This window comes from Microtus oregoni, unplaced genomic scaffold, assembly GCF_018167655.1.
Source record: "Microtus oregoni isolate MIOR12 unplaced genomic scaffold, Mior012 000015F_ref0000493, whole genome shotgun sequence".
Taxonomy (NCBI): Eukaryota; Metazoa; Chordata; class Mammalia; order Rodentia; family Cricetidae; genus Microtus; species Microtus oregoni.
Window position 1 is genome coordinate 43,452,407 of NW_024543074.1, and position 23,897 is coordinate 43,476,303.

Consider the following 23,897-nt stretch of genomic DNA (forward strand, 5'->3'; position numbering starts at 1 on the left):
GCTGCAGGAGGATCACGAGATCCAGGCCAGTCTTAACTACTTAGAGAGTCTGACGCCATTCGGGGCCACAAAGAGACCCTGTCTCAAACAACAAAACCAAACCAAAAAATGATTCCACAAGAAGTCACTGGACACTTTTCACATATTTCAAATGACAGGTACATAGATGTTCTTGTCTCTATGCCCGCCAGTGAGTCAGTGATTCTGATTCCTTAAAAGTAACGTGACCGAGGGTTTGAGGCAAAGAATTCTCAACTGCTACCAGCTGAGAGACACCTGGTGCTGGCCAGCTCTGCCCCGCAGCGCCCCTGCTTGCCCGGCAGCGCCCCCGCTTGCCAGGCGCGTCCATTTGCCGCATCTAGATGGGAATGGGCTGTGGCCCGCGGCCGGGTTCTCCATCTTCCCCACCGCCCACCCAGCGGGTCACTCTGTGCGCGCGCCTGGCATCCCCTTGGGGGGGGGGGGCTCACCGCCCCCTCACTGGGCGGGGCCTCGCAGCATCCAGCCCGCCTACTGGGGGGTCAGGGCGGGTCTTTGCGGTGGGGGCGTGGCCGCGCAGCCGTACACACCGTCTGTGGCTCCGCCTCTGCGCGCGCGAGCCTGGGCGGGAGGGCGGAGCCCGAAGCGGGGAGTGCAGCTGCGGTGTGTGGAGACCCTAGGAGCGGCGGAGCCGGGCGCTCGGAGCCGCGCGGCCGGAGCTGGCGACCGAGACAAAGGCGACGGTGAGTGTGGAAAGGGCCCCGCGGTGGCCCCGCGGCCAGAGGCGCCAAGTACAGAGCCGCCGTCCGGAAGGCTGAGAGTGAGGGCGGCCCGGGCCTCCCCGCGCTGCGGATCGGGGCTGCGGGTTGGGGCTGCGGCTGCGGCGGCTCCATTTTCCAGGTCTGGGTGAGGTCCTCACGCGAGGACCGGCGTGTGGTGCTCTTCATTCTCTGGGAGGCCGGCTTCCACCGTAGCCTGTACCCTTCCGACGGGGGAGGCTCTGCGGAGGACCCCTCCCCCAGCCCGCTGCCCCTCCAGTCTAGACCGGCTCGGAGCGGCCGGGCTCCCGGACCCCGACTCCCGCCCGGCCTGCCGGGGACCCCGGGAGAGGAAGCCGGGCCGCCGCCTCGCAGTCGCCGCCGCGACTCTTACAGGTTGTTGCACCGGGAGCTCGCAGCCGTGGTGGTGGTGGTGGTGGTGAGCATTACTAACGGGTGTGGTAGGTAGCGGCTCGCTGACGTCGCGTTCCGAGCTGTGGAGCAGCCCCTGGCCGGCTGATTTCGCGTAACCCCGGGAATTCCTCTTCAGCAGCAGTGATTGCTGCTGATAACCTTTCGCGGAGGAGTTTGGTGGTGATGCGCGGAGCTCAGAATTGAAACGTTCTGGCCCTGGGAGTGAGGCTCAGTGGCAGAGAACTTGCCTCGCACGCCGGAGGCCCCCAGTGGTTCAATGCTCGGTACCCCCGCCCGCCATAAAGAAAAAAGAAAAATGTAAATGCTTTATTAGAGGACCTAGCGTATAATACGTGCTCAATAAAATACTGGTGCAATGAATGAATCTCGAGTCACCAGGCAGAGCAGCTGATCCTACTGGTAAGATTAGGCACACAACTCTTGACTCAGGTGAAAGACGTTGGTGACTGCCGCTCCACGGACACTATTGGTAACTTTTTCAATCATTATCACCAGCTTTGTAGACAGTGCGCTTGAGATGTGGGGTTTTGAGAGAAGTTGGTTTACAATTTTCTGTTGCTTGACAGGCCCTATTTCTCATCTTCTTTGAAAGTGAGAAACACCTTCTGTAAAGGTGTTGGGGTGTGTTTTGAGGCCTAGCTTTCTATTTCGTAGAAGTAATTCTGCGTGTGTGCTTTTGAGGGTCTTGAGAATCTGTACGAGCCAGAGAGAGCTCTGACCTTTAGGGGAGGGACCTAATGTCTTCCTGGTGGGTAAACATCGCCGAACACCTATGAAGCGCAGAGACTGCTGTTGGATGCTCTTTGTGGAAGGGACAGAGCCCAAAGCCATTTCTCTCTTAAGCTTGAGCATGGAGTTCATTCTGTGGTGTCCAAGTAGCAAATGAGTACTGCCTCAAACCTCGGCCCCACTTCATTTAGTAAAGATGGCTGGTGAACTTCAGGAAGTGTTAGTTCACAGCAGTCTACTTGAAAGTTAATAAGTAACTCTTTAAGGCTAAGATTATTGGGTTATAGTTTCATTTGTCCGCTTAATAAAAATCCGTGTAGATTTTAAAGTGACAGGAAGAGTGGTTTCAACAAGATGGTGTTTTTTTTTCCTCCTCTGAACTAGATTTGGATGCAGTGTTTTTATTGATAGTGTGATTTCAGATGTGTTTCAGTAAGAATCTTTGTCATAACATTTTCTTTAATTAAGAAGAAAAAACAAAACAAAACAACCCTGGGTGGTGGTGGTGTCACATGCCCAGCACTCAGGAGGCAAAGTGGGTCTGTGTGATTTCCAGGCCAGCCTGAGCTACAAAAGGAAAAAAAAATCCCCATCCAGTGGTTAAACAAGCACTTACTGATCTCCTAGAGAACTGGAATTAAGTTCCCAATACCCACACCGGATGGCTCACAACTATCTGGAACGTCATCTCCAGGGAATATGACGCCCTCTTCTGCTCTGTATGGAGCACTTGAACATAGGTGACATATAGACACGATTCCAAAACAGTAATTAAAAAAAAAAATCTTCAAAGATGGGCAGGGAATGTGGGTTAGTTGATATGAAACCTCATTCAGTCACCAGCACTGCAAACTGGTGTGATAGTTTGAGCCTTAATGCCAGCACCTGTGAGGCTGGACGAAGGATCATGAGTTCAAGGCCCTCTTTGGCCTGTTTGGCAAACTTGAGGCCAGCTTGAGGTATAATCGACTGAAACAAACAAAAGCAAAAAAACCCCAAGTGCTTGAAGATACATTGGTAGCTTTATTTTCTTTTGGATATTTTAGTCACCTTATTTTAGTTCATTTCTTTTCAACAGCACTGGTGTCGTGGCTTACACTTGCCTAGCATGCATGTACTACGCTCTGGGTTCCATCTTCAGTACCACAAAAGAAGGGGTTTGGCTCCCTGTTAGCCTGTTAAAAAGACTATACTATTGACCAGGTAGTGTTGACAGAAGAAGGATTCTTAGTAATAATATATCGTGCTGTTTGGACTTCCCTGCCAGTATGACAGCTCGGAATGATAAAACTGCTTTTTAAAATGAGGGTGTGGGCTCGGCATCGTGGTGTGCACCTTTAATCGTAGCATTTGGGAGGTAAGAGGTAGGTGGATCTCTGGAAGTTTAAGGCCGGCCTGGTTTATATAGCCAGTTCCTGGCCAGACAGAGCCAGAGAACAGAGCCTGGGGACAACAACAAAGGATGTGGGCTGAGGATATGACTTAGTTGCCAGTGTGTTTAACATGCATGAGGCCTTGAGCTTGAGCCCCAGCACTGCGTAAATTGGGGCACATTCCTGCAGTCCTAGCACTGAGGAGGTGGGGGTAGAGGCGGGAGGATCAGAAGTTGTTAAAGGTTGTCCTTGGCTGCGTATCAAGTTCCAGACCAGCCTAAGCTACATGAGACCCTATTTCGAAATAAAACCTACCAACAAAATAGCCCCCTCAAAAAAACAAAACAAAACAAACAAACAAAAACCAACCAACCCCCTCCGAAAACCAACCCAAATGGCGAAGACTATGGTGGAGTTTTCCTAGCACGCATGAAGCCCTGGCTTGGATCCCTCAGTGCTGTGTAGAAGAAGGGACAGTGGTGCATGGTGCACTGCCACATCGCCATGAAGAAAGAGGTAGAGAGTAGTGTTGCCTTCCTTATGAACGAAGTTTCTGTTGTCTGTTGTTGTTGTTGTTGTTTTTGGGTGAGATTGAACCAAAGCCTCATGTGTTCCACCTCAGTTGCAGCCCTAACTCGTTTTCATTTTGTTTTTATATTTTCATGTAGAGTTTAAAAGCAGTGAAATTATGTGCCACATTATGACTTTCTGGTAAAAAGATTTGAATTTTTATGGCTGTTCCTAGTAACAATAAGTGAATATACATTTGATTAGAACGTTCCGATTTTAGGTATGTAGTGATTCAGTTTCCAGTGGGGGCTTTTTTTTTTTTTTGTAGCAATAATACAAGTAGCCCTACATATTATTGGTAGAATAATGATAGTTTTATTTTCTCTCTCTCTCTCTAAAGATTTAAACAAATTTATTCATGTATTTTGTGTATATGAGTGCTGTATTTGTATATACCCCTGCATACCAGAGGCATCGGATCCATTATAGATGTTTGTGAGCCACCATGTGGTTGCTGGGAATTGGACTCAGGTCCCCTGGAAGAGCAGCTGATGCTCTTAGATGTTGAACCATCTCTCCAGCGCCTTTCTTTCTCTTTTAAAAATTCTTTTTAGATTTTATTTTAGGTATAAGAATGCTTTGCCTGCATGTATGTATATATACTATACTTGTGCCTGGTGCCCATGAAGGTCAGAGGGGGTGTCGTTCCCTGGAAGTGGAGTTTTGGATGGTTGTAAGCCAAGCCATCAAATAAGTGCTGGAAATTAAACTAGAGTCTCTGCAAGAGCAACCTGGTGTTCTAAACAGCCGAGCCATCTCCCCAGTCCTTAGTTTCTCTTTTAAAAACAAACAGTTAAGTAATAAAAATTAAGATTTCTGTTTTTATTTATTTTTAATTTTTTTTTAATTTTATTTTTTGAGACAGGGTTGTCTGTGTAGCCCCAGCTGTTATGAGAACTTGTTCTGTAGACCAGGTTGACTTCAAACTCAGAGATCCCCCTGCCTCTGCCTCCTGAGTGCTGGGGCTACAGAGGAGTGCGCCACCACTGCCCGGTCACTGTTTTTATTTTTAATTATGTGTATTTATGTGTCTGGGTGTGAGTATGTGCACATCAGTGAAAGTAAGTGCTGGCAGAGGCCAGGGGAGGGGATGGAATCCCCAGGTAGTTGTGAGTCACCAGATGTGGGTACTAGGAATCAAACTTGGTTCCTTTGCAAAAGCAATATGTGTTCTTAACTGCTGAGCCATCTCTCCAGCCCTGTCAGTTCTTTGTTATATTTCTTGTAGGAAGAGTTATATGGGGGTATACACTATATAGTTTCAGTCTGCAGAATGCTGTAGTGTCTGGGCTTTCATAAAGTATACTCTATCATAGTCATATGGTGAGGGAATCACCTAATGATACATTTTGCAGAATGTCTCCATCATTGAATGATATTTGACTCCGTCAGAAGTTCAAATTAATGTTCTGCAAAGTCTCTCTCCCTCATTACAAGGTAATGAAGATTTAATACGGCTTTTACAGTTAGCTTTTGAAGTTAGTCAGTCCTTGTGACTTACCAGTGCCTGAAATATTTTATCATTGTGTAGACTGTGCAAACATTCAAATAGGACTTTCCAAGTTTAGACATTGGCTGTTAGCTTTTTATGGCTATTCTTAGGAGTAACAAAGGAAGTTGTGAGTACCTGAAAACAGAACTTTCTGACTTTTGACTTACTGGCTGTTCACTCTTTCATTGTGGTTGTTCTTAGGACCAATAGAATAAGTATAAGTAACCCCTCAAGTTTTAGTGCTAGAGAGTTGTGATAGTTTTAGAAGCGTTATTTCTTGTAGGAAGTTATTAGATAACATACCATGACTACCCTGTATTGTAAGAAACATTAAGGTAAGTGATTACTGAGCCAGTAAAGAGCATTGAACAGACTGTGGTGATATCTGATATAAAATGCTTCTTGCTCAGGATGGGCGGTGGTGGCACATGCCTTTAATCCCCGTGCTTGGGAGGCAGAGGCAGGCAGATCTCTGTGAGTTTGAGGCCAGCTTGGTCTACAAGAGCTAGTTCAGGACAGGCTCCAAAGCTACAGTAAAACCCTGTCTCAAAAAAAAAAATGCTTCTTGCTCAAGGGTTGATCCACAAGAGTATGGTCTACATTAGTTCCCCATGGCCGATGGAAGGAGGACTCTTATTTGGTTATTTAATAATCCCACAGAGATCTGAAACCAGTGATTGTTACTCAAGAGATTTCTTCTAGATGCTTTTGAGCCTAAGGCTCCTTCCTGTCTGAGAGTTCCAGATGGACAGTCACCTGGGCTGGTGGATCACTGTGGCTTGAACAGCAGCTTGTATGTGTGCGTGTGTGGGTTGTCTTTGTGACTTACGCTATTTGCATTTCTTCTGTAAATGTGAGCAGTGTTCAGAAAGAGAAGGTGAGGGTCATGAGGTCAGAGGATGAACTGTTCTGTCTGAATGTGTCTGTGTACTTGTATGCAAGTGTGTGCATGTGTGCGAACAGAGGGAAGAGGGAGGAAAGGGTGGAGGTGGAAAAGGTAGAATAAACAGGAGGTAGAATTCCTTGGCAGAAAGTACTTATTAAATATAGATGTGTCTGGTTCTAGGGAGATAGTTTAGCAGCACTGACTGCTCTTCCAGAGGACTCTGGTTTGATTCCCAGCACCCACACAGCAGCTACCAACTGTCTGTAGCTCCAGTTTCAGAGAGGATCAGATGCCCCTCTCTCTTCTGGTCTCTGAAGGCAGTGCACACACATGGCACAGAAGCATACATGAAGGCAAAATGCTCATACATGTAAAAATAATAACAAGTAACTTTGAAACAATTAATAAATAAAAATAAAGTAATTAAATATAGAAGCGACTGATGAAGAGTAACTTGATGGGTAGGGAATTTATGTTTTTCAGATGAAAAGTTCACAGCGCGATTGCTGGATATAGCTCCCAGTGCACTGGAAACGGCTAAGATGCTGAATAAAAATTAAATTGTTAGAAATGTTTATATATACACATTTTTTAAAAAAAATAATAGCTTCAGATTTATTGACACAGTATTGAAACATGGTAAACAACTTTGCTAAGAACATAAGGATTCATAATTTTTGGTATATTAAAAAAATACTGTTTTCAAAGTACTACCCTATCTTTGAGTTTTTCTTTGGATCTCAGGATGATCTTATTTGTAACTGTTAGAATATTTGAAATGTTGAAATGTTAGTGGAGATTTTTTCCCTTTTTTCTTTTCCCTCCCTCCCTCCCTCCCTCCCTCCTTCCCTGCCTTAATTGGTTCTTTGAGAATTCTGCACGATTGAGTTTTGACATATTCACTCCTTTCCTCCCCTCCCATGCCCACTCCCCTTCCCAATCAACTCAACTTTTTTTCCCTCCCCACCAAGTCTAATTTGGTTTGCCTCTATAGTCATGAGTGTATGACCTGTTGATTGGTGACTAGTGACAACGCTTAGGGGAAATTGATTCCCCTCTCTTAGAAGCTGCTAGGAGTGGGACTTCATGTTCACCTCCGCTCCCCATGCTGGGATTTTGTGCTAGCTTGAGCTTGCACTGGGCTTAATGAGTGCGGTGACAGCTACTGTGAGTTTGTGTGCGGAGCTGCTTGCCTATGTCTGACGACGCTGTTTCCTTGTGCTCACTTACCACCTCAGGATCTTAGTCTTTCTACTCGTTCCTCTGAAATGATCCCTGAGCCTTGGGAGCAGATGTGTCTTTTAGGGCTGAACATTCTGTAGTCTCTTATTCTCTGCACCTGGGTCACTTGTGGGTCTCTGTATTAATCACCATCTACTGCAGATAGAAGCTTCTCTGATGAGGGATGAGAGATGCATTAATGTATAGGCGTAACAATATGTTATTAGGAGTTCGTTTAATACTTTTGTTCATTTAGCAGAATAATAGTGGTGGGTTCTCCCCCAGTGCCTGTGAGCAGCCACAATTTCTTAACCCACAGTAGTGGTGCCAGGTACGGGTTTCATCTTATGAAGCAGGACTTAAATCCAGTTAGAAAGTGGTTTATTACTCCTATAATGTCCTTGCCAGACTTGTTATTGTTGTTTGAAAGGCTCACAGTTGGTAAGATTGATGACTACTTTTCTGTTCCAGTAGCATTCATAGTACCTTCTGGAATTATGAAAGCTAACTAGTAGTGATGAAATGTCCAGATTAATACCAACTTAATATCTCCATGTTCTGTGGCTCATCAGCAATAGAGTCTTAGCATCAAGTTCTGGAGGGTAGCCAATAGCATTGGCAATGGTGTTATTTATTTTCATGTCTCATAGTTCAACGTGGATCTTTTTTTATAACATTTATTTATTTATTATTTTTTGCATGCCAATCCCAGTTCTCCTTTCCTTTCTCCTCCCACTCTCCTTTTCCTCCATCCCACCCCACATCTACTCCTCAGAGAGGGTAAAGCCTCCCTTGGGAAGGCAACTAAGTCTGTCCCATCACCTCCTTGTGGCAGGACCAAGTCCCCTCCCCTCCCCCCTGCACTGGGTTCTTTATTTGTTAGCTTGAAGTGTCCAGTAGGGGCATTGTTGTCCTGTTACAGGGACATTCTCATTCTCCCCCCACCCACTTCCCCCCCCCCCTGCGAGTATGTATTAAGAAGCTTCTACAACAATAGGCTTTCATATGACTTTTTGAAAAGGTTATCTACATTTTTCTCCTCTACCCTGCCCCCTCCACCCATTTTGGTTTAACCCTTCTTGTTCCATTAATCCCTTTTAAATCTTTATACACTTGTTTTCAAGTCTTTAAAGGGGATGTGTATCGGTTGGGGGCAGTAGTTCATTTTTTGTAAGAGTGGTTTTTATATTTAGAAGACGTTTCTTTTCTCAGTTGTAAGCCCTAAAATAATTACAGAGATTCATCTGCCTCTGTCTCCTGAGTTCTGGGAATAAAGGTGTGTGTCACATGGCTGGCCTAAGTTTAGGTTACATTTAATCATGAAAATGTTTATTTGCTTGAGGATGACACTAGAACATTTTGTTAATTTTTTAAAATTTAATAATTAATTTTTATGTTCATTAGTGTTTGAACTGCATGTATTTCTGATTAGGGTGTCAGAGGCCCTGGAACTGGAGTTGTGAGCAACCATTTGAGTGCTGGGAATTGAACCCGGGTCCTCTGGAAGGAGCAGCCAGTGCTGTTAACCACTGAGCCATCTCTCCAGCCTTTTATTAAGGTTTTATAAGAGAAAACAAATATACTTAGATTTATTTGATATGTTTGAGTGTTTTGCTTCCATGAATGTACATGAACTACGTGTGTGTGGTGCTTGTTGAGGCCAGAAGAGGGCATTGGATCCACTGGAACTGGAGTTTTAGATGCTTGTAAATCTTCATGTGGGTGCTGGGAATTGAACCCAGGTCCTCTACAAGAGCAACTAATGCTGAGCATTCTGCTAGTTCTCTTAGAGGATTTAAAAAAAATTGAAAATGTTTATTTTTGACTTCTTTTTTTATTTTTTATGATTTATTTATCTTTATTTTATGTGCATTGGTGTGAAGGTATCAGATCCCCTGGAACTGGATTTTCAGACAGTTGTGAACTGCCGTGTGGGTGCTGGGAATTGAACCTGGGTCCTCTGGAAGAACAATCAGTGCTCTTAACCGCTGAGCCATCTCTCCAGCCCCTATTTTTGACTTCTTATAGATGGATTGATTATTCATTTAGTTTTGAAACAGGTCTCAATGGCGCCTAGGCTGGTTTACAGCTACTCGTGTAGCTGAGGAATACCTTGAATTTCTGGTCCTCCTAGCAGATGTTAACTGAAGCTGGTTTGCTGTCCCATACAAAGGGGATTCTGAACTGGAGTCCTGACCAAATTTGTTTACTGATCTAGAGATTCATGCTACAATTTCTTATGACGTCTTTATAGTAGAATTTTTGAAAGTGTGTATCAAAACTCATTTTTGTTTTATTTGGTTTATCAAGTCATTACTTTGACTTTATTATTTTTGTCCAGTGTTGGGGATGGACCCCAGGGTGCCCTGGGTGTGAAGCAAGCACTTGTTATTGAGCTGCATCTCAGTCTTCTGTTGGGACCTTTTGCATAGGAAAGCAGAATGAACCTGGACTCTGTCCAGCACTGCGTGTGTGTATATACCTCCCTGCTGTGGGGAATCACAGGTCTCTATGCAACTGGTCTCTCCAGTGATGGCACCTGATATGGTTTAAGTGGAAGCAAGGGTTCTTTCTCACTGCGCCATCAAGCCTTCCATGCAGATTGATCTCTGGGTCTTGTGAAGAGTGTGTAGCTTTTCTAGGCACTTAGATAATAAAATCTTCCAGTGCCTGTCAATCAGCAACTAGTCTTATATTCTTTTCTTTCGAGACGGTTATCACTGTGTAGCTCTGGCTGGTGTGTACCAGGCTGACCTTGGACTCGCAGAGTTCTGCTTGCTTCTGCTTCCTGAGTGCTGTGGTTAAAGATGGTCATATCTGGTGGTTTTATTTTTTGTTTGTTTGTTTCTTTGTTTTATAAATAATGTTGCCAATTGTTCAGTAATGGTATCCTCCCCTGTTTAGAGATTGGGGGAAAAGATGAGTTTTTAAGTAGTTGGTTCAGTTGTTATCTGCCATTTTTGTTTCGAGTAGTTTGTTAGATGAATCTGGCCCTAGGAATATAGTTAAGTGGTAGTCTTGGATATTCCATGCCCGGGAACCACCCTCTACCGAGGCTGGGATTAATTACTGTGCTCAGTATTGCTGAAGGAGGAGTTTTATGTTAGCTTCTAAATTAGCTGAGTAACATGTTAATAGAACTAAGTATAGTCCATTAAATTGACTTCATACAGCATAGATCTCAGCATTTCCCTGGGGTCTCAACATCCTCCCTTCCCACCTTCTTGGTAATGCCACTTTCAGGGTACTTCTCTGTGTGTGGAACTCACAGTCCATTGCTGCTAGCATCGTTTTGCTGTCAAGGCCCCTTTCTCCATAATGTCTCTTGAGTATTCTTCATCTGGTTTGAACCCAGCGTGTCCACTATTGTTTTGTTTTCTCTCTACACTCCATCCTTCTGTTATTGCACTCACCTGACCACACTCACCCACAACCTTTATAGCAGTTTTCTTACCTGGACCATTCCAAGTTCTTCTCAGTTCATGCCCACGGCCCCACCAGCCTTACATGCTTACACAGTCTGTAATCCCAGTGCTTTCCCCTGGTCAGTGCTTTCTTTCTCCTAAACGACTGTACACCTCTGCATCATCTCTTGCACCCGCCCCCCTTTTTTTCCGTTCCAGCTGATGACCTTGTTTCTTGTATACTCAGAATGAAAGCAGAGAGAAAACGTTTCCTGGCTATTTTACATCTGCTCACATCTATGTCGTCTTTTTCTGCTTCCACTCTTGCTTATGTTCTTTCCTTTGGTCAAGAATACTGATTGCTCCACTCTTCCATCTCATCCAGCTTGTATTTCTTTGTCCTCTTTCCACTGGGTCACTCTAATCATATGTAGATATGCTGAAAAATCTCCCATCTTCTAAAAAGCCTTTCTCCACAACGTGTTCATCTCTTTCCTTAGTTACTGCTCTAAAAAAGTTGTGTTTCTTGGTTAACAGTTATTGCTTGTCTCTCCCGGAGCCTCACCTGTTCAGTCTGCCATAGCTGCTCTTTTCAAGGTTGTTAGCAGTAGCCTTAGTGGTAGGCTCCCTAGTCAGTTCTCTCCTTTTTGATTTCAGTGGAGATGGCCGCATTTGGTTTGACTGATAATCCTGTCTTTGAAGCCTTTCTTTCCTTCGCTTTCTGGATAAAACTGTGTGTTTTCAGCTTCTTCTTCTGGTTCCTTTTTATTGCCCTAGCTTTTTTTAAAAAAGGCAGTGTTCCCAGGCTCTATGTTTAGACCTCTGATGTATTTATATTTAGACTCTTGTGATCTCATCCTATCTAGTGAGAATTACCATGTATTTCAATCCGAGAATTTTATCTTTAGTCTGAATCCTTTTCTAACCTCCAGTCTTGTAGATCCATATGCCTACTCAACATTTTTTAACTAGATAGCTAATAGGTTTCTCTTGTTTAACAAGCATCACAATTAAACTCATTTTCCTTCCTCGTCTTCCCTAATCATTGTTTCCATTCTAGTCTTCCTCATCTTGCTAAATGTCATTTTTGTCAGTGCCTTTGGCTGAAGACCTAGTAGGCCCTCTTGGTACTCCACATTGAATTCAAATAAGGTGTTGTGAAATACATGCATTTTATCTATCTTAAAAGCCATGTTAAGAATAAATGCAGGGCCTCTAGGGATATACAGCTTGGTGGCTGTGCTTGCTAAGCATGTGCAAGGCCCAGTGCTTGATCCTTTGCAAAAACAGGCACATGCCACTCAGAAATAAATACACCCAGTTTGCCATCTTCAAGTCCTGTCACTCTCTAAGCAACCATTCTCTTCCTGCTTCTCCTGTCTTGTTTCCAGCAGAGCAGCCAGGTCATGTTTTTAAACTGAAAGCCTAGTTATTTTACTTCTATGTTGAAGAGCCTTCAGTAGTGTTCTAGTTTCCTTTGTGTTGCTATGATAACATTTGGACCAGAGGTAACTTGGGAGGAGGAAAGGACTTATTTGGCTTATACTTCCAGGTCATAGTATATCACTGAGGGAAGTCAGTGCAGAAACTCAAGCAGGAGCTGGTAAATGAGCCAGAGTTGCTTTTGGACAGAGTTGCTTTATCACAGGACAGAAGCAATTGCAACAGGTGGCTCTCTATGTTACAGAAAATGAAAACCAGAGTAACTGCAGAGGTTATGAGACCCTCTGTTGTTTGTACTGCCCTGAGCTCAAGTTCTAGTTTTTCCTTGGCGGACTCCTCTCTAGTCTTCTTTGAATTCCTTGGCCATAGTAAACAGTTGTGCTGTCTGTGCCCCTAGGGATACAACTTTGTTTCATTTTCTGGAGCATCTCAGTATCTGGACAGTGGGTGACTGTGGAAGGTGCTCACATTTGCTAAATAACAGGGCGTTTCTGTAGCTGAAAGGTTAGTCCTATAAAGAATTAGTGGAAATAAACAAGATACAAGAGGAAAAAGTAAGTTTGAAACTAGTTATTTTTGATATGAAAGTGAAAACACACTGAGATTTACAAATGGTAAGGGGCAGAAGAAATGAAGAGAAGTAGGACAAAGAAATACAGAGATGAGAACGTGATCTGGAAGGAGGTGACAAAACTTAAATGGTTTTGTTTGTTTGTTTGGGTTTTATTTATTTATTTATTTATTTTTTTTTTTTGAGACAGAGTCTCACACTATGTATGTAGCTCTGGCTATCCTGGAACTCACTGTGTAGACCATGATGACTTCAAACTCAGAGATCCTCATGCCTCCACCTCTTGAGTGCTAAAATGAAATGAGCCACTACACCTGGCTCACTTTAAACTCTCTGAGGGTACTCACTGCATATTTCGATGTAGTACTTTCTCATCAGGATCGCCAGTCTGCAAATAATGAGACTTATTATTAATTATAAAAGCTTAACCTTAGATTAGACTTGTTCTCAACTAGCTCTTATAACTTAACCCACAATTTTTAATCTACGTTCTTTCATGAAGTTTGTTACCTCATTTCTATGCTGTTGATCCTGCTTCTTCTGCATCTGGCTGGCAACCCTATCTTTCTTCTTCCCAGAGTCTTCTCTGTGTAGTTGTTTTATTTCTCCTCCCTCCCTCCCTCCCTCCCTCCCTCCCTCCCTCCCTCCCTTAACTCTTTGGGGGGCCTGCCACTCAGCTCCCAAATAAATACACAGATGGAGATTTATTACTTACAAATGCCCAATCTTAGGTTAGCTTTTCTCCTAGCTAGTTTTTCTTAAATTCTCCTGTCTACTTTTTACCTCTGGGCTTTTACCTTTCTCTTTCTGTATAGCTTTTCTTTCCTTCTTATTCCATGTCTGGCTGTGTTGCTGGGTGGCTGACCCTTGGCACAGCCTCCCCTCTCCTCCTTTTCTTGATTCTCTCATGGTCTTTTCCTTCTGTTTATTCTCTGTCCCCACCAGCCTCACCTATCCCTCTCCTGCCTAGCTATTGGTCGTTCAGTTCTTTATTAGAGCAATCAGGTGTTTTAGACAGGCAAAGTAACACAGCTTCAGAGTTAAACACAACATAAAAAATACAACACATCTTTGCATCTTTAAACAAATATTCCACAGCTTCTCTGTCCCCAGAAGTCCCATCTAACTTCTTCCTGCCTAGCTATTGTCCATTAGGCTCTTTATTAACCAATCAGCAGGTGCTTTGGCAAAGACACATCTTCACAGTGTAAACAAATAATTCTGCGACATTTGTCCTTCTTTTTTCCCCTTTGTTTTGTTTTTTGAGACAGATCTTTTTCTGTGTAGCCTTGGCTGTCCTGGAATTTCCTTTGTAGATCAGGTTGGTCTTAAACTCAGATCTGCCTGCCTCTCCTTCCCAAGTGCTGGGCTCAAGGGCATGCACCAGCACTGCCCTTAATTCAAGATGCAGTTCTTGAAGGCTGAGTGTTGGTGACTTACACGGACTTACACATTCCAGCTTTGACTATGTTGTACTATGCTTTTTACCAGAGCTGTGGGCTGAAATGAGATTGAAAGCCAATAAATACATCACCATTTTTCTACTTTTTGGTAAACTTTTGTTAAAGAAAAGCAATTGCTGTCACTTATATAACCTTGGCAGTAGTCTTTTGTATGTTCGTGTGTGTAACCCTGAGGTTACCCTCTAGATGTTGTTCCTTGAGCTTCCTTCTACTCCCTCCTGTTTGAGACAGTCTTACTGGAACCTGGCCTTTGCAGATTCACCCAGGTTGGCTGTTTCTGCAGTCCCTGTGCTGGGATTATAGGTGTGTGTTACTGCATGGATTTTATGAGTGCTGGGGATTGATGCGGAACATTTTACTGGACTACCTCACCAGTCCCTTCTTGCAGTATTGTTACCATTTCTTGTCAAAAGCTCAGGCAGTTCTCAGAGTTTTAGGGGGTAATTTCAGTGCACAGAAGTTGAGTTGATGACTATACGTGTCAGACGGCACTTCCTGTTTACTCCTCTCTCAAAAGCGGAGTGGGGACGTGAGGGCGGAGTGGTGGTGTGCCACCACATAAAAGTCCTGTGTTTTCATGGTGTATTAGCTGCTAGTTACAGTAATGTATGTTGACTTTTGAGTAGTATGTAATGTATGGATGTATATATTTGTGTTCTTAAATGAAAAATGCTGGGATGTCTGTGAGTGCTTTCTTTTTTGGACTGCTGGAGACTAGCATTTGCATGGCAGTTACCCTACTGAGCCATATCTCCAGTCTCTGAAATGCATTTTAAACTGCAACTTAAGTTTAGTGAGAAAAGAGGATGCCAGTGGAGTTAATTACATGTCAATTTTCAGTGTTCTGCTGAGACAAGAAATCTTACTAAAGCTATAGGCATCATTTTCTGTTGAGCAAAGCAACTTTTTAGGTAAAAGTTTGAAATAGGTGGCTTAGAAATTCTTGAGTGAATTATTGCGCGAATATAAATTCTCTATTAACTAATTTAAACATTTTTGTATTTTTAATTTAATATGTAATAACTTATATTTTCACTTATTTGTTTTGTGGAACTAGTATGTGGTCACAATCTAGACTTGATTTTCATAACCATGTGAGGTATAACTCGTTGTTTCCCTCCCACCAGTTTCTGAATATCTGCTGAGGCTTAATGTTAATAACAAGCTGTTTGGCCTGTTATCTCAGGCTTATTATTAACTAGCTCTTACAACTTAAATTAACCCATTTCTAGTATTTTATATTTTACCATGAAGCTCATGACATGTTACCTCACAGCTTCCCTGGTAGCTGCTGGTGACTCTCCAACTCTGCCTTCTTTTCCCCTTTATCTTTGCTTGGATTTCCCACCTGGCTCTATTCTGCCTGGCTATTAGCCAAAATGTCACCACCGTAAAAGGCATTGTTTTTTATTCAATGAGAGAGGATCTGTTGGATAAGGGTAAAGCTGCAGGTAAAGTTGTGTTAGACTGGTGCGGTGCTGAGGCAGGAGCATCAAGAGTATGGGGAAGGAGGGAAGTCCGGGTCACCTTGGAGGGGCTGGGTAGGGTTCAAAGTGTATTTCATGGTGTGGAGATGTGGATCAAATGTCTCCCTGGAGCCGGGTGGTGGTGGTGCACGCCTTTAATCCCAGCACTTGGGAAGCAGAGGCAGGTGGATTTCTGTAACTTCGAGACCAGCCTGGTCTACAGAGCTAGTTCCAGGACAGGCTACAAAGCTACAGAGAAACCCTATCTTGGGGGGGAAAAGAGTCTTCCTGGCCTCACCATAGTGGACTCATCCCTGGAGTGTCCACTGTGTATTTCTGTGGGTTCAATAGTGACGATAAGGAAAAAAGAATTGCCAGACTTGCTTTTATGGAACGAGATAGGAATGACTGGAGTCAGTCCCTGTTATGTGTACAAGGACTTGAGAACATTAAAAAAAACATTTTCCTGACTTCGTAGAAGAACTCTCAGCTATGGTCCTCTACTATTCCATAGCATGCAAATATTCTGTAATACTGAATGAAAATGAAGGAAAACCTTAAAAAAGAGAATGGGGGCAGTGTAGGCTATATAGAGAGACCCTGTCTCAGGGTTCTCATGTTCTTTCTCTTCTCTTCTGTCTTGTGTTTATGGAGAGTAGATTGTGGCTAACACCTCAAGACAAGAATTAACCTCTAAAAGCTTTTTTTCCCCCCAGAGGGTGACTTTGAACTCCCTATGTAGTGGCTGATCTTGAGCTTCTGGTTCTCCTGCCCTCACTTAGCTAAGTGCTAGGACATCAGGCCTGGCTAGTAGTGTTATTTTTTCTTCTTAAGGACACTCTTATTATCACACAGTGGCTTGATTATATTATGTGGTCTAACAAAAACTATGATTCCATATACAGTAGGATTACTTTAATAATAGCCCTAGGATAAAATAAAGGTTGTAAGATAAACTCATACGTTTTTGTCTGCCTCGTCTGGTGTTGCCTTAATGTTAAAATAATTATAGTTGGCCTTTGAGATGGCTTAATAGGCAAAAGTGCTTACTGCCAAGCTGACAACCTGAGTTCAATTCCTAGGACTCACAGAGTGGAAGGAGAGAACCATCTCCCACAAGTGCCCTCCAGTTTCCACATTTTCATCATGGTGTATATGTGTGTCCATATAATAAGTAAATAAATGTGACAAAAAAGGTAATTCTAGAAGACCCCCCCCCCCCACACACACACCTCCCGTGCTGGGGATCAGACTCTGGCAGGGTCCTGTGCTTGCTAGGCAAGCACTCTACCATTGAGTCATACATTTCAGACTCAGAGATGTATTTAGTCAAAGACCTTTAAGTCTGTATTGGAATGCACTTATCTGCTGTTGATAGTTTCATTAGTTACTGCTATACTTTTTATGTCAGGAGTTCTTAGAAAAAGTTTAGCATATAAGAATTGTTACATTAGAGTTTGACTTGTTTTTTTCTTTCATACATGTAGAAGTACCTGTGGGAGAGTCACTGATGTGTGTGTGTGTGCGTGCGCGCACGCGTTCTCAGGAAACCACTGTTCCAATCTTGCCAACATCTTGAAGATGTTTGCATGTTTAAGTAGCAGTGGTTACAGCTATACAAGAACCCTTAGGGTTGTACGATTTAAATGACCAGTCTTTTACCAGCGTGATTGACTACTTGGGATGGACTGCTAATTTCTTGCTCCTGTTTTATTCTTCCTAACCATCTTTTTCTGTGTTGCACTACAGCCTGTTCACAGTCCTGCAGTCTTTGTCTCCTCTGTAGCCGTTTTCTCACTCTTGTGCTACTTCCTTGGTTGTACAGATGTTGCTCAAACTATCTCTTATGTGGTAAAGAAGAATACAAAGTGTTGTTAATGTGGCTTTTTCTACTGAGAAATAGTGCATTTCTTGTCTGTAGTAGGGACTGACAGTCCCGTGAGAATGTCCCTAGAAACACGACATGTTTGTGAACACATGTGCAATTGTCTTTTGGAAGGCACAGACAACTAACTAGCTAAATTTAAGAAAAATCTTGGGAATTATTCCATACTTCTTGATGCTTAAAATACTGCTGTTTTTTTAAAGTTTAAATTGAGAGTGAATTTTGGCCTGTTATTTTTTAAAATTGCCCTTACATACTCCTTGACAATTTTGTACATTAAAAACAATACATCTTGATCACATGTTCCCCGTCTTTTTTCATGTCCTCTCCTTTTTGTGATAATAACCCACTGAGTCCTGTTAGTGTTGCTCCGTGGGTGCTCACTGGCCTTGTTGAGGTAACCACAGACACAGTGAGTTCTTGACTGCGACGGAAGACGGTATTTCACGCCTCCCCTCCTCCAGCTCTTACATTCTTCGATATTCTATGAGTCTTTTAACTAGTAGGATCAAGACATGTGCACACGCATGCATCTGTGTTGTATTCCTTGGAAATCACTGTCCCTTCTACATTTATTTGATGAATACTAGCCTTGTTTTTGTGAAAGTGGTATATACTATATAGAGAGCAGTGCTTCTCAAACTTCCTAATGCTGTGACCCATTCAGTTCCTCATGTTTGTGGTGGTCCCCAACCATAAAATTATTTCATTGCTACTTCATAACTGTAATTTTGCTACTGTTATGAATTGTGATGTAAATACCTATCTGATATGCGACCCCTGTGAAAGGGTTCTTTGGCCCCCAAGGGATCTCAACTCACAAGTTGAAAACCCCTGGTATAGAGGCTTTCATCAATGGCACAACAAGTGCTAGAACGGCTATTGAAGGGCAGCTGTTTTTAGCCAATGAGCTTGGGAGGTGCTGGGACGTGGCATGGCAAGTCCTCTTACCCTTGGTGGTTTCCATTTTGTTTTCAGTTAAGAAAGGATAATAGGTTTCTTGGGAATGAGGTGACACCCAGTGCACTTGGCTTGTGGAAGATGTTAATAACATTCCATTTCCTTTCTGTTGTACCTATTGTGTTAAAATGTCTTGGGAGTTCTTGAAAGTTCACTGGGGTCAGGAAACTAGAAGCATGTGAAATTTAGGTGAGCTTCTACGTATTTGTGATGACTGTTTAATCTCCCTGATAATGAGAGTGGGTCTTGTGACTTAAAAAGTATCTGACTTTGGCTGGGTGGTGGTGGCACATGCTGTCTCTAATCCCAGTACTGGAGAGGCACAGGCGACTGGATCTCTTGAGGTTGAGGCCTCCCTGGTCTACAGAGAGTTCTTGAACAGCCAGGGCAATACAGGGAAACCCTGTTCCCCAAAACATAAAAAAAAAGTATCTGATGTCAAGCTGGGCATGGTGGTGCAAACCTTTAATCCCAGTACTCAGGAGGCAGAAGCAAGTGGATCTCTGAATTTCAGGTTAGCCTAGTGTACCGAATGAGTTCCAGGACAGCCAGGGCTACAGTGTTGTGGGAATTTAGTCTGACAGTCAATTGTATTGGGGTGTCTTGGTCCAATGGGCATGGTCTTCTCTGGTGGTACGTGGCCCAGATACCCCAATAAAAGGCAGGGGTTGTGGGGAGGACTCTTGCTCTTGGACTGTGGAGGGTCACTGTCAGTGGTGGCTTGGTGACATTCCCCGGACCTCCATGATCTACCGTGGGAATGAGAGGATCGGCAGCTGAAGCAGCAGCAACGGTTAGGGCTTCGTTCTGTGTTGTGAGTATACTTTTTATTGTGTGCCTGTTTAATAAGCCAGACTTAATCTCGAGTTCATTCCCACATTACCTGGCACCCCACGTGGGCCTCAAATCCACAGTCCTGAGATTCAAAGCTGTGCTGCTGGTCATAGACAGGTATAGAACACACAGTTATGTAAGGTGCATAACAATTGCTAACATAAACTATATATTTATATAACTATAAATGTATACTTTTCATCATGAGGAATAGTCCTTCTGCTTATATGTAAAACATGTAAAGCGTAAAAGAGCTTCAGGTAGGATCTCAGATTCCAGAAGGCATTGTTTTCATCAGAACTGACAGCTGTGTGTGTGTTGTTGCTCCTAAAGACCCTCAGAGGGAGACTGTGCAGACCTTGCTCACCATCCTGTAGTCCTAATACTTGGTGGCAAAGCAGGAAGATTGCTGAGACCCCAACTTGGGCTGCATAGTGAGACCATGTCTCAAAAACAACAAAAATAGCCCAGTATGTTTTTTAAATTCACATTTATCTGCTTGTTTGTTTGCTTATGTATATGTGTGTGCACTCATACATGTGGATGTCAGAGGATACTTGTAGAAGTCATTCTCTTCTTTCACCATGTGGATTCCTGGAATGGAACTTGGGTCAAATGCCCAGCCCCACTTAGCTGTTTCATTGGTCTGGTGTGTGTGTACCTTTTTTTTTCCCGCTCTGAGACAGGGTTTCTCTGTGTAGCCCTGGCTATTCTGAAATTCACTCTGTAGGGTAGGCTGGCCTCGAACTCCAAGATCTGTCTGTCTCTGGCTCTGCCTCCTGAGTGCTGGGACTAAAGGTGTACACCCTTACACTTGGTCTACTTTTTAAACTTTTAATTGAAATAGAATTATATCACTCCTCCTTCCCTCCAGTACCTCTTAGCTACTCTTATTCAACCCCTCCCACTTTCAAGTTGATTGCTCCTTTTTATTATTGTTACACACACATGCGCACACACACAAACCAACAACAAACAGCAACAAAAAAAATCACCTTTGAGGCTGTTTTTATGTATATGGTTTCAAAGCTGACTAATAACTTCAAAATTTCCCCCTTATGCTTAAGCTGACCATTGATATTGCCAGTGTTTTCATCTTGTTTATGTAGCCATTTCTGGGAGAGACTGTTTCACAGTCGACTTCCTCGTATTCTGACTCTTACATAAGCTTCCCACCTCCTCTTCCCTGATATTCTGAGCCATAGAGGTGGGAGCGGTGACAGAGAGTACCCATTGGGGCTGGGTTACTCATAGTCTCTGGATTGTGCTCATTTGTGGTTCTCTGTGATGTTCTCTCCTTGCTGTAGAGAGGCCTCTTTGATGAGGGGCGGTCACTACACCTACCCAGGAAAGGAGGCTCTTGCTCAAAGAAGCTTTGCAGGTGAAGGGACTGGTGGTCTGCACAGGACACCCCAAGGTCAAGTTCTCAGCACAAAGCAGATTTATTTGTCCCAAAGGGACAGAGGGCAGGGAATAAGAGACAAAGACAGGAGTTAGATGACAGGTGGTGGGGGGAAGGGAACAAGGGAGAGGGGGAAAGTATTTGTCCAAGGTGTGTGTGTGTGGGGGGGGACAGACAGGACACAAAGGACTGCCTCAGGATAGAGAGGAGACACACGTGGCCCATAGGCGAATGGCAGTTTATAAAGGTAAAAGGGGAAACCCATGTTAGGGTGAGGTGTGTAATTCTGGTTGGGCATATTTATTAGGGCAACCAAAAGGGGCTTTTGATTTCTGCACTTTAATACTTTGATATCTAGACCTTGGTAGTCAGCCTCAGGAGGAGGAAGTGGCCAGATAAGGGGGATAGACCTTGGTTGCTAGTTTTAGGGATGTAATCTAATGGTTTTTAACAAGGCAGAGGGTGTAGGGGGAGGAAGGCAAGGCTGCCAGAGCCATGTTTGCCATGCTTGGGCTGGCTAGAGACCCTTCAGCAGGTCTTGTATTTATATTTTTAAACATCCTTTTAGGTTCTGGAGAGGTGTCTCAGCTGTTAAGAGCACTGGCTCCTCTTCCAGAGTTCCTGGGTTCAATTCTCAGCACTCTTATGGCTGCTCCCAACCATTTATAATTGTAGTCCTGTGGGATGCAGTGCTCTCTTCTGATATGCAGACCACATGGAGACAAGATGCCCATATACATAAAACTAGAAATATCTCTCTATACAGTGATTTTTACTATTTTTTTTATGTTTAGGTATATAAATATTGTTGTGAAGGCTGGATGTGTAGCTTAGTTGATACAGTGTTTGCCAAGTATGCACAAAGTTGGGTTCCCAGCACAGCATAGAACCACATATCCATGAGGATCAGAAGAAATTCCGGGACATCCTTCTGATACATGACAAGTTTGAGGCTAACCTGAGCTACAGAAGATCCTATCTCAAAAGTGACAAATTCTGCCGTGTTATGATTGCCTGCAGTACTCAGGACTGTAACATGACTACAGCTTTGTAGACAAGCAGCTAGTGTAGTAAGCATCTCATTGAGGTTCGTGTAACTATGCTATGAAATTTGTACGATAGTCTCACCCATAGGGGTTGCTCAGACTCTTTTTGTAGGCAGGTAGTGCATGCCTGGCCAAGGTTTTGTGTGGATATGCTTCATTTGTCTTTGTGTGTGCGCCTGTACCTTAGGATGGATTTGTAAGACACTCATTTGTGTGCCACCTCTTTTATACTTCTGACGTGCTAGACTGTTGACCAAATGACTGCTTAGTTGCCCGTCCACTAACAGTGTAGAACCCTTTGTAACTGGGTATTTTACATATGTATGTATGTGTTAAGGCATACATACATGTACTATATAGCTCTACTTAATTTCTTTTTATGAGTGCATAATATTCTGTTGCAGAGGTATGTCATATTTTGTTTAATCTTAGAGTTTTCTATGGTTAGTGAAATACTTTTTGATAGAGAAATGGTTAAGTGTAGCTTCATGTACTTACATCCCACTGGGAATTTATTTATTTTTTAGATTAAATTAGAAAAACTTCTTTGTTTTTTAACTTCTGGGCCCTTACTATTTAGCCCAGGAAGCTATCAAATTTTGATGTTCCTGCTTCAGCCTTACATGCTGCTGGGGATGTAGGCATGTGCTGGTCATATTCAGCATTCCTTTAGCAGTTTAGATTGACCAGAGAGAATGATGATCAGTGCATTAGCTGATTGGGATTGTTCATGTGTAGCCATTGGGTGAGTAGTCTGGAGCCTGGAGATTATTGAGTTTTTAAACATTTCTGTACTTTTCAGAGGAAAAAGAACATTTTATTTATTTGGGTTTTTTTGTTTTGTTTCTGAGACCGGTCTAACAGTGTAGATCAAATTGGCATCAAAACTCCTGATTGTTGCTCCAGCCTCCGGGTGCTGGGTTTACACGTGTATGTCACCAAGAAATTTGTAAAAACAACAACCAGCTGTCTCTTTATGTTAACAGACATGTATTCAACTTAGAAAAGCAGGATCACACAGTCTTAAGGAGTGTTAGTATTTTACATCAGTTCTTTTCATTGGCATGCATTATACATAAACTAATTCCAGATCACATCTGACAGAACTTTGTTGTCTTGTTTTTTTGAGTTAGTCCAAGTGTTGGAGTTTCAGGCATGTGTCACCATGCTAGGTATAAGAGAACCTTTAATTCTTCACACTGACCTTGCAAATTTAATTGATAATACTAAATCTTGCTTTTAGGCTTCTAAGATGGGATGAAGGGATAAATACAGGCAGTGCCTGTTTTAAACTTAACAGACTCCAACCATAGCTTTCAGAGTTCCTTCTGTGAAACAAACCCCAGTCCCTGTTTCAGAGAGGCCATTAATATAGGACATTTGTTGGTGATAAAATTTTTGGATGGGTGGAGACAGGAGGATCAGGATTCAGGGTCATTCTCAAGGTGTATAGATTGGGGGACCAGGAGTTTCAGGCTGTCAGGACCTTGTGAAACTGTCTTAGTGTCCCCAGCTCCCCGCAAAAGGTAACGGGTGGTCTGGCAGAGTTAGAATCGAGGTCGCTTTTGAGTTAATATATTCAAGAAGACAAGCCATAGTTGTGTCCTGGAGGTCAGGAAGTTGAAACTGGCAGGTGGCTGTAAGAGCTGAGTCTGCTGCTGGTGGCAGCAGCTCTAAACACTCTGCGGATCCTCCCACTCACCGGCTCACTTCTGCTCCTACCTCTAAGGAGCTGCTTAGGCAGAGCCCTGTTTACGTTCCACTTGTTAACTATGAGAAACAATCTGAAAAATGTAGGGATTTAAAAAAAAAAAACTTTTCTGCCCCTGAAGTACAGGAGGGAATGTCTAGGAGAATGTGAATATCCTTCTGTCATTTTATTTGATCACATGGCTTTGCATGTCGTATATTTTGAAGGTGGTAATATTAAAAACTTTTCAACTTTGATTTGATATGTTCGGAAATGTTATATTAAACGTG

General features: G+C 43.2%; 1 protein-coding gene across 3 annotated transcripts in view; it reads left to right on the forward strand.

Moving 5' to 3' along the window:
* The first annotated feature begins 573 nt into the window (after nt 1-573).
* Cdc42se2 (CDC42 small effector 2) overlaps nt 574-23,897 on the forward strand; it is a 69,094-nt gene continuing 45,770 nt past the window's right edge. For 2 of the 3 annotated variants that reach the window (XM_041665423.1, XM_041665424.1), the window contains exon 1: nt 574-722. The gene's annotated coding sequence lies outside the window, so the exon portion shown is untranslated. The remainder of the gene's footprint in view (nt 723-23,897) is intronic. The other variant, XM_041665425.1, reaches the window with a different exon arrangement.